We start from the raw sequence: 13013 nt of genomic DNA, 5'->3' as shown, positions 1-13013 counted from the left end.
CCCTTCAAATTTCTCCTGCTGCAGAGAAGTCCCAGCTCTCCTCAGTGTTAAAAAAGTTGTAAGGCAGGAAGAGTTAGCACTTCCATGCTAAACTTTACCGCCACACTGAATTATCATTGGATCCTCCATTTCTCATAGAAACTCCAGACTGACATAATCTCTTCATTTCTATAATGGAATTGTGTCGTGTGCCACAAATTTATTAAACCACCACTGAATGTAATGTAATGTATTGTAATGGTTATCAAAATCATTTTAATCCACCAGCAAGCATAAGCTCTTTAATCAAAATCACATTTTTAATGCAAAATGATTATTATTGACCACATGAATATTTTTTGATTATGATACCAAGTTACAGTTTGTTACTTGCATTCCTGAAAAGAAAAAATAGTTTTAGTAGTTAAACATTATGCTTGATTATTTCTGACTTCTCAGAGAAGTCAATGTAAAGTTTATTTATATAGCACAGGGTTGACCTAAGTGCTGAACATTAATATTATATAGTCACAAGTAATATTACAATTTTAACACAATACTCAACATTTAAATAAATTAAAATGAAATAAATAAAACCAATTAATAAAATCAAAATGGACAATACAATGCAATCAACCAAGGCCCATAGCCTCAAATTTGAGAGTAGTGTAATTTTATACCTGATAACTTTGGGTTGCTGAATTTCACTGTGATTCCACATTTTCTGGGTGCCAGTTTCTTCTTATTTCTACAAATAATTATTAGAATGTAGATAATTTAAAAAAAAAAAAAAAAAGTAAAATATCATAGCATCCTATTCACAGTTTGGTATAATGTCTGAATTATTTATAATGCCTCAGAAATCATATCTATATACATACATATATATCTATATATAGATATATATGTGTGTATATAGATAGACAGACAGACAGACAGACAGACAGACAGACAGATAGATAGATAGATAGATAGATAGATATCAAACGACACAATTCCATTATAGAAATGAAGAGATTATGACAGTATTACCAAGACTACGTGAAGTACCCTCAGAAGGTCTGCTAGATGATGTTAATGCAGCACTACAAACGATACCTACAAACACCATTACTGCACCTGCTCGCCTGACTACAGTGGGACTCAGAGACTTTAGTTGTTCTGCCCCGAGACTTTGGATGCACTTCCACTTGCTCTACGGACCACACACTGTCTCACCACTTTTAAATAAGTACTCAAAACTCATCTGTTTAGAATTGCATACACCTGATCTGTCTTAGACCATTTTTACCTTGCTCAGTTTTTATATTTGCTTTTATACTTTTATGACTGTTTATGTCTAAATTTTATCTACCATGTTTGCTATATATACATTTTTCTTGTGTTTTTTATGGTATTGTTTACGTGCTACTGTAAGGTGACCTTGAGGGTCTGAAAGGCGCCTATAAATAAAATGTATCATCATCATTATTATCATTATTATTATTATTATTACTGAGATTAATAAGCTGATCTATACTACGGCAGCAGTGATTAGTGAGATGCTTGGATACAAGTTGAAGAGCCACAAGGAGCAGTACCCTCCATAGATAAGGAGGCTAGAGGCTAAGATCAAGGTAGCACAGGGGGAGGTTAGCCAACTATCGGAGCTGCAGAAAAGTGCAATGAAGAAGGTGCCTACGAAGAAGCAAGCTGTCCATACCAGGGGCCTTGGAAACTGCCAAGCAACGACTCACAGCCTTGGTCAGCCGCTTGAAGAGGTACACTAGACGGATCGAAGGTAGGAGAATAAATATGCACCATATATGCAGTTGTGAGTTAGTAATAACGTAACAGCATTTAAGAATAGTATTAACTTACGTAAATTAATACTATTCTTAAATAAATAACTGATGTGCACATGCTTTACTTTTTCTAATATAAACAGTATACCATCCAGTTACACAGCAGCCTGTCGAATAGTATAAATAGCTGGTACAATAGTACACTTCCCCATATGGACACCACCATTATTATGTATTATACAAATGAGGTGAACACCTCAACAGTTAAGAAACCAGTCAAAACAATGGAATGATGCAGAAAGTCGTCTTTTTTCTTGATTCCTGTTTCAACATCCCATCTGCATTCACAGTCATCAGTGACAGCTTCTTATCTAGCTAATGAAGCATAACAAACACACTGATGCAATTTTTACATAAGGTTCATAGTAGCAAATCAGTATGCCAGTTAAGTTCAGTCTTCCACTGAACAAGATATCTTTCATTCATTATTGATGTTGTGTGAGAGGCTCTTTCCCGGAAGGCACCCTAAGATTCCCATAGCCAGACACAGCATCAAAGGCTTCCATATAATCTTGTCTACTTTTTTCTGACCTATCCACATCCCGACTCTCTACATTACATGGTTTGTAATTACTGCTTTCCCTTGCCATGCATGTTTAATTACGTCATAACTTACAACCTAACAGTGAGAGCGATATTTGTGATATCTTTATTAAGAATGATTTTTACAGTTAAAGGTAAATATTTTGCATAAAAACAGTCTTACTAGGACTGGGCGATATGATCCAAAATTCATATCTCAATATTCTTTAGCTGGATGGCGATATACGATATATATCTCGATATTTTTTTAAAGCCATAAGGTAAGAACAAAAAGAGAGTTCTTAGTCAGAGCTGTGTCCCAGATGTCACACAGGCACTTTTATTAACATACAGCACAGATGTACAAGAAAAAAATACTCAGAAATAAATTATCAGCATTCATTAAATGATAAATCTCCATAAATAAAATAAAACAATGCTGTTTTTGTGCATAACAAAAACCTCACAATTGTGCAGTCAAAATGTAAACTAACAGACGCTGAGCATAATAACAAGCAGCTGCTCTGTTCCCAAGTTCTACTGCGTGACTGACAGCCTGGAGTTTGAGATCCTCCTTGTAACCATGACTCTGAACAGGTGCCATTTGTGGCCCTTATACACACACAATACGGTAATATTACGTTGAAGCACAGTACGTATCTGACAGGGTCCTGGGTCTCCTGACCCAGCATGTTTAGTTATTCGTGATTTTTGTATTATTGTACTTGTGTGAGTTATTCTGTGGTTTCTAGTTTCGATCCCTTGCCCTTCATGTTTCTCTGTGTCCCCTCTGTTCTGTGTAAGTCTGTGTCTGCATGTTTGAGTTTCCCTCTGTGTCTTTCGGTTCTTAGAGTCCTCTGCCTTATGGTTTATGTCTCTGTGTTTCTTAGTTGCTGTCTCCACTGTGTCAAGTTCGCGTCTCTGTGTGATACTTCCTGTTTTACTTTGCAGGTCCGTGTCTTATGTGAATGCGTCCTGCTTTGCTTGTCTCGTCAGTCCTGATTTCTCCCAGCTGTGCCCTCCTTCTGTGTCTCATTCCCCTCGTTACTTCCCAGTGTATTTAAACCCTGTGTTTCTCTGAGTCAGTGTCGCGTCGTCCCTCATGCTGGGTGTGATTCTCCCCATGTCTCCTGGTATGCATTATAATTAGCTTTTCCCAGTTTAGTTTTGTATTGCTTGTGTTCTATTTTCCAGCAATAAAGCTGTGCTTTTGAGTTCAAGTTCTGTCCCCGTGAGTTTGCGTTTGGGTCCAATCCCTGCCTGCCACACAGCCGAAACATGACAGTATCACTCCGCGAGGCTCCCGACTACGGTAGCCGTAATGCTCCGACAATCAAGCGGTGCGGCTTCGTAGTTTACCAAAGTCGTACTAAAATATTTTTTGACAGATTGCCACATAAAATCGGTTCGCGGTCAGTAAACACAACCAGAATTCATACATAAGGTGCACTGTTGATTTTTGAGAAAATGAAAGGATTTTAGGCCGTCAACGGGTTAGCGCAGTGAGTGCGGTCAGCTCGTTAACGCATTGATGCCGTGCAGCCCCACGCATGGGGCGATCCGTGGTAACTCGTTAAGGGAGATTTGCTGTGTTAATGCAGTTATGCCGTTAACGTCATTTTAACGAGATTAACGCTGACAGCACTAAAATAATAATCTCCAAATGTTTTCTTTTTACCGAGCAGCTCCTCTTTGATAGCTGCCATGTCCGTCTTGTGCTGCCTGCAGGTGAAGCGATGGGGGAGTTGTGTTCAGTGAAGGAGAGGCAGAGTAACGCTGCGTAGAGACAAAAGTGGACGAAAGAGAGGCAAACTTGCGGCTCCACAAGTATTTATTATAACATAACATAGACTATATCGATATAAACGATATTGTCAGATCTTATATCTCGTATAAAAATATATTGATATATTTAATCCTTTAAGACCGACCATAGAACCAAGTCCGCCAGAGCTTATATTATATTTTTACATGCTGTAGCGCCATTTTTGGGAGCATTTCAAGTTGCTATACATCAATACAACCATTATAGCCCAAATTTTAATAATATGTATGCATTAAGTCCAAAGAACTACATAAATCCAAAAAAGTGCACTAAACTACAAAAAAAAAGTAAATCGTGCAAAAAGTTGCACAAAATAGTTTTCAACCGCAGGAAATTTATTTTGAGTGTCATCATAGTTTTATTTTTGAGATACACCAATTTTTATATCCTGCAGGAAAAACGAAAATAAATATCATAATGCAAATTTGCAAAAAAAACAGCATGTGCTTCAAAATAAACTATTTCCAGCAGTGCCTTTTGGGTTCTGAGCATCCCAGAAACTATTCAGAAAAGCATAAAGCAAAATATGACTTTTAAAAACACCAGTATAGGCTTATAAGGCCTTGAAGGTAAAAACTACATTTTCCGCAAGAATGACATCACTTCCAGTTTCGGCCAGGTAATGGCGGACATACGATAGTTCGCGCTGACGTCTATTCCAACCTAGGAAGTGTTACGAACAGCTGATCGGATCGGATGCTGCAAGTGCTTTTTATGCAGTTTTTGCAAAGCTATATGTGGAAGGAAACCGTGACTGAGGACAAGCTGATGGCATAAGATGTAAGTACAACTCCTCCGGTTTCATATGCAAAAAAATTAATGCGCTACCTTACGTGGTTCCAGTTCTACAGAGATTTAAAAATAGTTACGCAAAACGGAGCATGCCCGCCCCGACCGGTTTTAAAGGGTTAAAAACTCAATATGTCGCCCAGTCTTAAGTCTTACGATACTGTACATTAGCACATTATGCATCTTAAATAGTTACGTGGACTGATGCTGGTAAAGCAGCAACGCTGATCATTTTATTACAGATGAAAGAATTTAGACAGTTTTTCACTCTCAGTGATGCCGCAGTGTTTGTTTGACTTTGGGACCTGAAGCTGACGGAGTTTTGGACCCAGATTACTCCGAGAGGCTCCTGACTACGGTAGTCGTAATACTCCGACAATCCATCAAGCGGTGCGGCTTCGTAGCTTACCAAAGTCGCACTAAAATATTTTTTGACAGATTTTTGAGCGCTGTGTAGCACATAAAATAGGTTCGAGGTCAGTAAGCACAACCAGAATTCATACATAAGGCGCGCTGTTGATTTTTGAGAAAATTAAAGGATTTTAATGTGCCTCAGAGTGTGGAAAGTACGGTATATAAATGTAGCTTATGCATAAGTTCAGTAAGGAAAATCTGTAATCACTGCTGCTTTCTTGGGTGTTCAGCTGCTCGTCTGTTCGTTACACCATTACCACTTTCCCACCATGTCCAACACAATACTGACATCATTACTCTAGTCCAGTCACCTTCTTGCCCACCTTATTTCAGCCAGTCAGCGTCCACTCAGATTGGTTTACAAATGTTTCGTCTTTCTCCCCATCACTTTCCCTTAGAGCTCCATCCAAGCCTCATCGTCACCACCACCATCAAGACCCCAGGAGGTCCTGTCCTAAATCCTATCACTGCTATGATTCTGTTCTGCTAATATGGTTATTGACGTTTAATGTGTTCATTTCTCTATCTCAATAAAACATGTTAAATTCTTCTTATTTAAATGAATCTATGATATTTTTTTTTTTAAATATCTTTCTTTTAGGACTCTTTGTTGGTTTGGGGTCTCAGTGTAGTTTGGTTTCCTCTGTGTGTCATAGTTTTTTTCTCAAGTCTTCTTAGTTTTGTTATCTAGATTTTAGTTTCCTTACATTTCTCTTGTTTCTGTTATCATGCCTCCCCTGTGTTCCTCACACCTTCTAAGTCAGTCTTGTCTCTGTGATTGTTTGCCTTTCTGTCTTTGTGTGAAGTCGAGCCTTAGACCTCTAAATTTCATCATAGAATCACTTAAGATAAAAATAGCAGTTTCAGTGGTATTTTCTGACATTGTCTTTTACAGTAATGTTAATATTTCCCTATATTGTCTATTGAAGACCGTATAGGTTAGAATGAAAAACGGTTCAACTGTACAGTGTTGCGTTACTGCGGTTAAAAGGAGATAGAGTTAATTTCATGATAAAACACATTTTACCTTTACCTGTGTCTGCTTTTCATCTGTACTCTGAATCACATTAAAAACATTTGCTAATGTAAACTAGATCACTGTAGATTTTGAGCTTATTGTAGCTTTAAGACTGACTAGTCTGCTTCTATATCATTTGTTGCCAGCCAGGGAGTAGGGATGGGTACTGGTATCCGGTGCCATAATGGCACCGGTTCTGACATAAACGGTAGTAACCAGACCGAAAAGCAGCGCACATTTCGGTGCTTTATTTCGGTGCTTTATTTTTCCTGAGATGTCATACACTTTCTAGCCAATCATTTTACGTTTCCGAGGATAGTAGGCGGGCCCAGGTACGTACGTTCTTTTAGAGCAGAGCTACAGATTAAAAATGCCCAAGGCGAAGCGGTCAAAGTCTGGCTGTACTTCACAGCAAAAGATGCAAACTCAGCAGCCTGCAACAAGTGCTTTAAGGTGATAGTGTGCAAAGGAGGTAACTCCTCGAATCTGATGAAACACCTGGCGACATATAGCATTTTGTTAAAGCCGAGAAATGCGCCGTAGTTGATAGCTTGTTGCGAGACCTCACACCGAGCACATCTACTGCGGGTGGGTTACCTGTTATCGGACCCGGAGTTAGCAACATCCCCCAAAAACCCGAAGAGGAGAGTCCTGGCCCCTAGCCCTGCCAGTGTAGCAGAAATGATGAGGATGATGATGGCAGCAGCAGCCGTTCTTCTCTGTGTGAGTAGCTTAATGTTGTTCGTGTGTAATTTACGTTGAGTAGGCTAACCACGTTATTAAATTAATGCATGTAAGGTGAACTAGCAAACACTGTCGTAGTTACATGCGGCTGTCTTCTTGTTTGATGGCAGATGCTCCCTTCACCCTGGCCAAAGGGGCTAAAACGACCAAAGAAAAAGTGGAAAATGGCTAAACATGAGCAGTTTTTGGACAAAGTTTGTGTTTTTTCCATGTTTAAGCACTGCTTCCAGCCAAGAGTGATGCCATAAATCCCCTATAGCAGCAGAAAAGGCTAACATTGTTATCTTTTTACAAAAAAAACCAGCTGAACATGAGAGGTTTTTGGACCAATTTTGTGTTCTCCATTCTTTTATCACCGGTTCGAGCACCGTTTAAGCACCGGCACTGTTTCAAAAGTACCGGTTTGGCACCGGTATCGGATAAAACCTAAATGATACCCATCCCTACCAGGGAGGTGATGGCTACTTTATTATTTTAATTTGTTAAGGATTTTAATTGTTTTTTTCAGAATAGCTCCAGATCCAGCTGAAAGTAATTTAAAAGGATACCTCACCTTACTCAACAGCACTGTGTCTGCTGTGGAAACCTTCTACAGTCACCCAGGATCTGATGTTTTCAACCAACATAGACACAATAACCAAAAAGGCCCAGCAGAGCATACACTTCCTGTGTCAGGGCAGGAAGTTCAGTGTTAGTGTTTCTTCACTAGGAGTCTGTCACAGCAGCGGAGCCACTGTACAGATTGGAAGTTGCTGTTCCACGATTCATGCCATGGACACGAGCCCTGTGCGGGATCTGGGAGAAAACGGCACGGAGTGCTGGGATTTGCACATCGTTGTTCACTGTTTGCTGCTGTAAAGTCCTGCGTTTGGGTCCTCTCATTACCTCAGACCTGACATAAACTGAGTAAAATTATATTCTTCTAAGCTAGCAAAGCTGCTTACTTCAAGCCTGACGTTGTCTTACAGGTGAAAGAATGATTCCAAGTCACTGCCCCACAGCAAGGATAACAGCTTATTTAAACCTGATACTGATCAGGTATCAGCAGAAACCGGTACTGGATCAGAGCAGAAAAAACTGAACTGGTTCATCTCCAGCAGAGTCCCTCAGTGTAAACATGCTGTAACACACCTGCCCATCTTAACCCAGACAATAGAAACAAGTACATTTCTACAAATGTCTCTTTAAAAAAAACACACAAATGCAAATTTAGTAGGAAAAACTGTGTAAATGTTGAATAACAGGGAATTCTATACTGTAATAAATTATGACCAACAGGCAAACAAATACCATGACCGCATGTCATGGTTGCATGTTTGGAGTTTATTTTTCTAGAGCAGGACTCCAGCATTGTACACCATAACATTTCAGTTTTAACTTGACATCATTGCCTCTAAACACCAAACCAATGTGAGCCTAAACGGAAGGAACCTTAACACAGTAAAGACATTCACAGCTTATCTCATACAAAGAGCTGAAAGAGGCTAAATCAAAAAAACTGATGCAACATTTATAGAGCTGTACTGAGGCTGCAGGGAACCAAAACAGCATGTTTGGTGCAGATATGAAACTTAATCCTGTGTACCCAGTGTCTGAGTAATTCTGTACTTAGATGCTTCTGTTTTGGTGAACTTTGTTAGGATATTCTGTTTTAAAAGTTAAGTTCTGCCATTTTCTTTAAACTAGTTTTCTCCTGTTTTGTGGCTGGACAGGGAGTTCAGACATTGTACTTTTGTGTTTTTAGATAAGAATTGTTTTTATTTTTTAGCCAGGATGGAGAATTTTTGTTTTGGCCTTGGAGACCCTGAAGTCTACAGCTTCCTTTCTGTTTAAGTCAAGTGTGAAGCTCTGAACTTGTGAAAGTAAACCATTTAAATGCTGATCTGGCAGCACGGTGGTTTGCGCTGTTTCCTCACAGCAAGATGGGCCTGAGTTTAATTCCACCACCTGGCTGCGGTCTTTCTGTGTGGAGTTTTCATGTTCTCTGCATGTCTCTGTGGGGTTTTTCCAGGTACTCCGGCTTCCTCCCACAGTCCAAAGACATGCGGTGGGGATATGTTAATTAGTAACACTAAATTGGCCATAGGTGGCCATGGTTGTGACAGACTGGCAACCTGTCCAGAGTGTACCCTGCCTATTGCCCTAAGACAGCTTGGATAGGCTCCAGCTCCCCCACCTACCCTGGTGACCCTGACAGGGATAAATAGAAGAGAAGCTGGGTTTTATTCAGTAGTTTTAAGTAGTGGATTGCTACATTTCTGTGATACATAAAATGTATCACAGAAATGTAGACTGTGCCTCCTAGACTTCCATACTAAGTGTTGTGTGTCACAATAGTGTGTCTGCCAGCTAAAGGCATAGCTGGAATATTTTCCAGCAAAAGAAAAGATTGTGAGATAACTTCATTCAGAGACTGAAGATAAGAAAGGAAGAAGAGCGGTTATATTTAAAAAGATAGGACTGCCATGTGAATATTTAAAGCTTCATTTAATGTCCTCATTTTTTCAATCACACACTGGATTTGTATATGATGTGAAGGCATGTTTTGCATTTATGAAACTTCCCATAAAAATGAGGTATACAAAGTTTCTGTTATCCAAATGTTGCATGACGTGGGAGTTTAGTGCAGGATAAACAAGTTAGCGTGACTTCCTTTGATGACTTTACAGTACAGGTCTATGATGGACTGGTACGCAGTGGCTGTGGTGTTCATGGTCAGTTTGGTTGCATCGAGTGTAACAGAGATTCATTTGAATTTAAGCAGCTTAGATTCAACCATTATAGTAATTGTAATATCAGCCAAGATAGCTTAGCTGGGAAACATCTGTTTACATCTGGTTTAAGTCATTGTGTAAATCCACGAGGAGCAGTAAACCTCAGAGCAGCAGCACAGGTCAGGTGATCAAAGCCTGTACATAAAGAAAACCTGCTGGATCGCTCGATAGAAATTATTGCAAGCTGTGATTATGTTTCACACGCAGAACTACTACAGCCAATTTCAGGGTTCCCCTACCTGCCAAGTCCCACTTGTATGTTAAATTAATATAGCAAAGAGAATGACTTTGTAATTTCTTACTTTTTTCCTTTTCTTTGAATAAAAAAGTTGAATCAGTAGTTTTATTTTTATCAGAGTATTACTTAACACAAGTATCATTACTTGTAATTATTAAGAACAGAATTTTGCAACCTCTGAATTCTTCAGAGTTTAACTACTCAACTAACCAAGAACCTCTCATGTAATGAGGCTGAATGCATTTCACTGAAGACTCCTGAGTTTAGTGTTACAACTGAACTAAGAAAGAGAAGCGAGGCGAAGCAGCAGCTACTTCTCTGAAACTCGGCCAGCATTCTGTGGAGTGGAGCAAGTCACACTTCAGAATGTCACACAGCAGCCTAACAGACCATCTCCTATCCCTGAGAGCCTTTTGCCATCTGCTGACTGTTACTGGTAATCACATGACCAATCGCATTTTATATGCAGCTTTAACATCATTTCCTTAGGGATCATTAAAGTATTCTGATCCATATACAGTTCAGGCACACGGTGCGTATCGATATGACTCGTGTCATCCATGAAGAAAAAGTCACATTTGAAAAATCCATGATCCATGTGATGGAGCTATAGAAGGAGAAGTTCAACGAGGAATAGGAGATGCACATTAGAGTCAAATTAAAATGTATGGAATAATTAAAGATCTTTCATTTTGGCACAGGGCTCAACATAAAGGCGCTGAAGAAACATTGCTGATGGAATTAAGCACATTATTAATGCAGGCTTACTCCAGGCTATTGCGCCACTGATGTTATCCTTTGATATCTTCCAAAGTCATTAATATTGCATCGTGTAGCTGAAGTCTTAATCACCAGCTTCACTGCTGTACTGTATAAAGGAGTATTTTTTTCTGGTGGTAATAAGTCGGAGGCACTATCAAACCAACCATCATTTAAAGCTAAAATTGCCATTGACTTTGAAATTCCCACTGACAGCATGCCATTCTGTCATGGCTCCCCACCCCCTCGATGGCATTTCACAGAGGACAATGCTGCTGTGCGCATACAAGTGGGTTAATTAAAAGATTCATAAGTCAGTCTGAGAACATTGACATACTGGAGAGCGATTCCAGCATTAGAAAACATCAAAGGGTTTAAACTCCAGGCATGAAAAGCATGGGAAATGAGCTTTCACATTGAAAAGCGCCTCCAAACCCTGCAGGAAGAGAGGAGCCTCTCTTTGACTCTCAGGTAGCGAGAGCTTGCGACTATGTCCTCACACCCCCACCTGCTCCCACGAGGAGGGGATGGGGGATGAGAACAGAAGCACTCAGTGTTAAGAAATGAAGTTATGATATTGTTGTGACTGTTTTCAAGACAAATGTATGAATAAATACATTTATCCAGGGCTTTCCTTTTTCTTTTTGTTGAAATCAGAATTAAATTCTTGGCTTGAAAGCACTCTGAATGAATGAAGGGGCATGCTGGGTGGGAGTGTTGCTGCACATCATATCACGAGGTGATGCAAACCTGCACTTCCCCTGATGGACCGTTTCACAGTCAGGAGTGGGCTGCAACAGGTAAATGCCATCATGGTCATCCCCATGAACATCAACATCATCATTACTGTACAAACCATCTCCTCTCCAGTGCACCACGTTCACCGCTGATGACCACCAGACCACCTCAAATATTACATTATTTTTTAAAAATCTAAAACTAAAATTTCAGGGATGCCGCGACGCACAATGTGACCAAGTGTCCGGATCCATCACTTCCCGGCGGCGCCAAAACAAACCGGTCAGGTGCCCGGACACAAGAAATCACGGTCCCTCTGTGACCCACTTAACAGAATAAATAGCAGCAGCATATTGCTCACAAGTTTTCAATAGCTCTTTGCACCAATGTTTAGAATTTCTCATGGAGAAACTTACCCCCGTCGCGCAGCTGCTCTCGGTATGTTTAGTACAAATGGGCATCCTATTATATTCTTTTCTTTTTTCCCCCGCCCTCAGCCACGCCACCTTTGCCTGAACGCAGCCGAGCAGGGAAGAGTGGAGGAAGTGAAGTCCTTCTGCCAAAGGCTGCTGCACCCGACCTGATGGCGCGCAGGTGCGCCGCGCTGCCGCAACATGGCAGTACCGGGTCTAACCCCGCGTGACGGAGTGACTGACACCGTTCACCACATGACGAGAGCCTTTAGGTGGTGCTTTAACCCAAACAGTTCGTCTTTAACTTTCAGATCTGAAGGTCACGTTTATTTAGAAATTCTGAATTTAAGAAATCATTTTGTACGAAGGAAAGGCGGGTGGTGTTAGTCTGGGCTGTCATGCTGGGTTGTAGAGTGGTTACCATAGATTCTTTATAGCACCCAGTATGTACCACTTGTTTGTATAAATGAGGACGTGTAAAATTCCACACAGGCATTCAGCACTGGCGTTTTTCTGTTACTGCTGTTCTGAGTCCTTCAGCTAAAATTACAAATAAAAGGGAAACCTTTTCCCCTTCTTAATTTTCTCTCAAACCTTATGCGAGCTACAGGTGGGCAGATCGATCGATAGTATTGATACATGGGGCCGGAGGAGTCGATCGGAGCTCAGGGCGAGAGGCGGGGTACAGCCTGGACTGGTCACCAGTCTCTGGCAGGGTTAGCAGACAGAGACATTCACATTCACGCCTAAGGGCAGTTTAGAGTCACCAGTTAACCTCACCCACTGTATCCCACTGAACTGTGTTAAATACATGTTATTATCTTCTTCTTTTTTTTAATGAAAAAATATCCTCAACTCTTTATAGCCTAGAGCACATTTAAACAACAGAAGCTGACCCAAAGTATCTAAAGACAGGAACATTTACATTCCAGGTCTCTAAAAACACACAGTATGAA

General features: G+C 40.3%; 1 protein-coding gene across 1 annotated transcript in view; it reads right to left on the bottom strand.

Annotated features, from left to right (window-relative positions):
- LOC146362372 (retinoic acid receptor beta-like) overlaps nucleotides 1-12296 on the bottom strand; it is a 255828-nt gene extending 243532 nt beyond the window's left edge. Inside the window, exon 1 of the mRNA XM_084919459.1 lies at nucleotides 12061-12296. The gene's annotated coding sequence lies outside the window, so the exon portion shown is untranslated. The remainder of the gene's footprint in view (nucleotides 1-12060) is intronic.
- Nucleotides 12297-13013: the final 717 nt, after the last annotated feature.

Source organism: Perissodus microlepis, chromosome 22, assembly GCF_051167445.1.
Source record: "Perissodus microlepis isolate ML-2025 ecotype Zambia chromosome 22, ASM5116744v1, whole genome shotgun sequence".
NCBI classification, from domain to species: domain Eukaryota; kingdom Metazoa; phylum Chordata; class Actinopteri; order Cichliformes; family Cichlidae; genus Perissodus; species Perissodus microlepis.
Note: the sequence above shows the minus strand (reverse complement) of the source record. Positions and strands in the feature narration are given on the sequence as shown.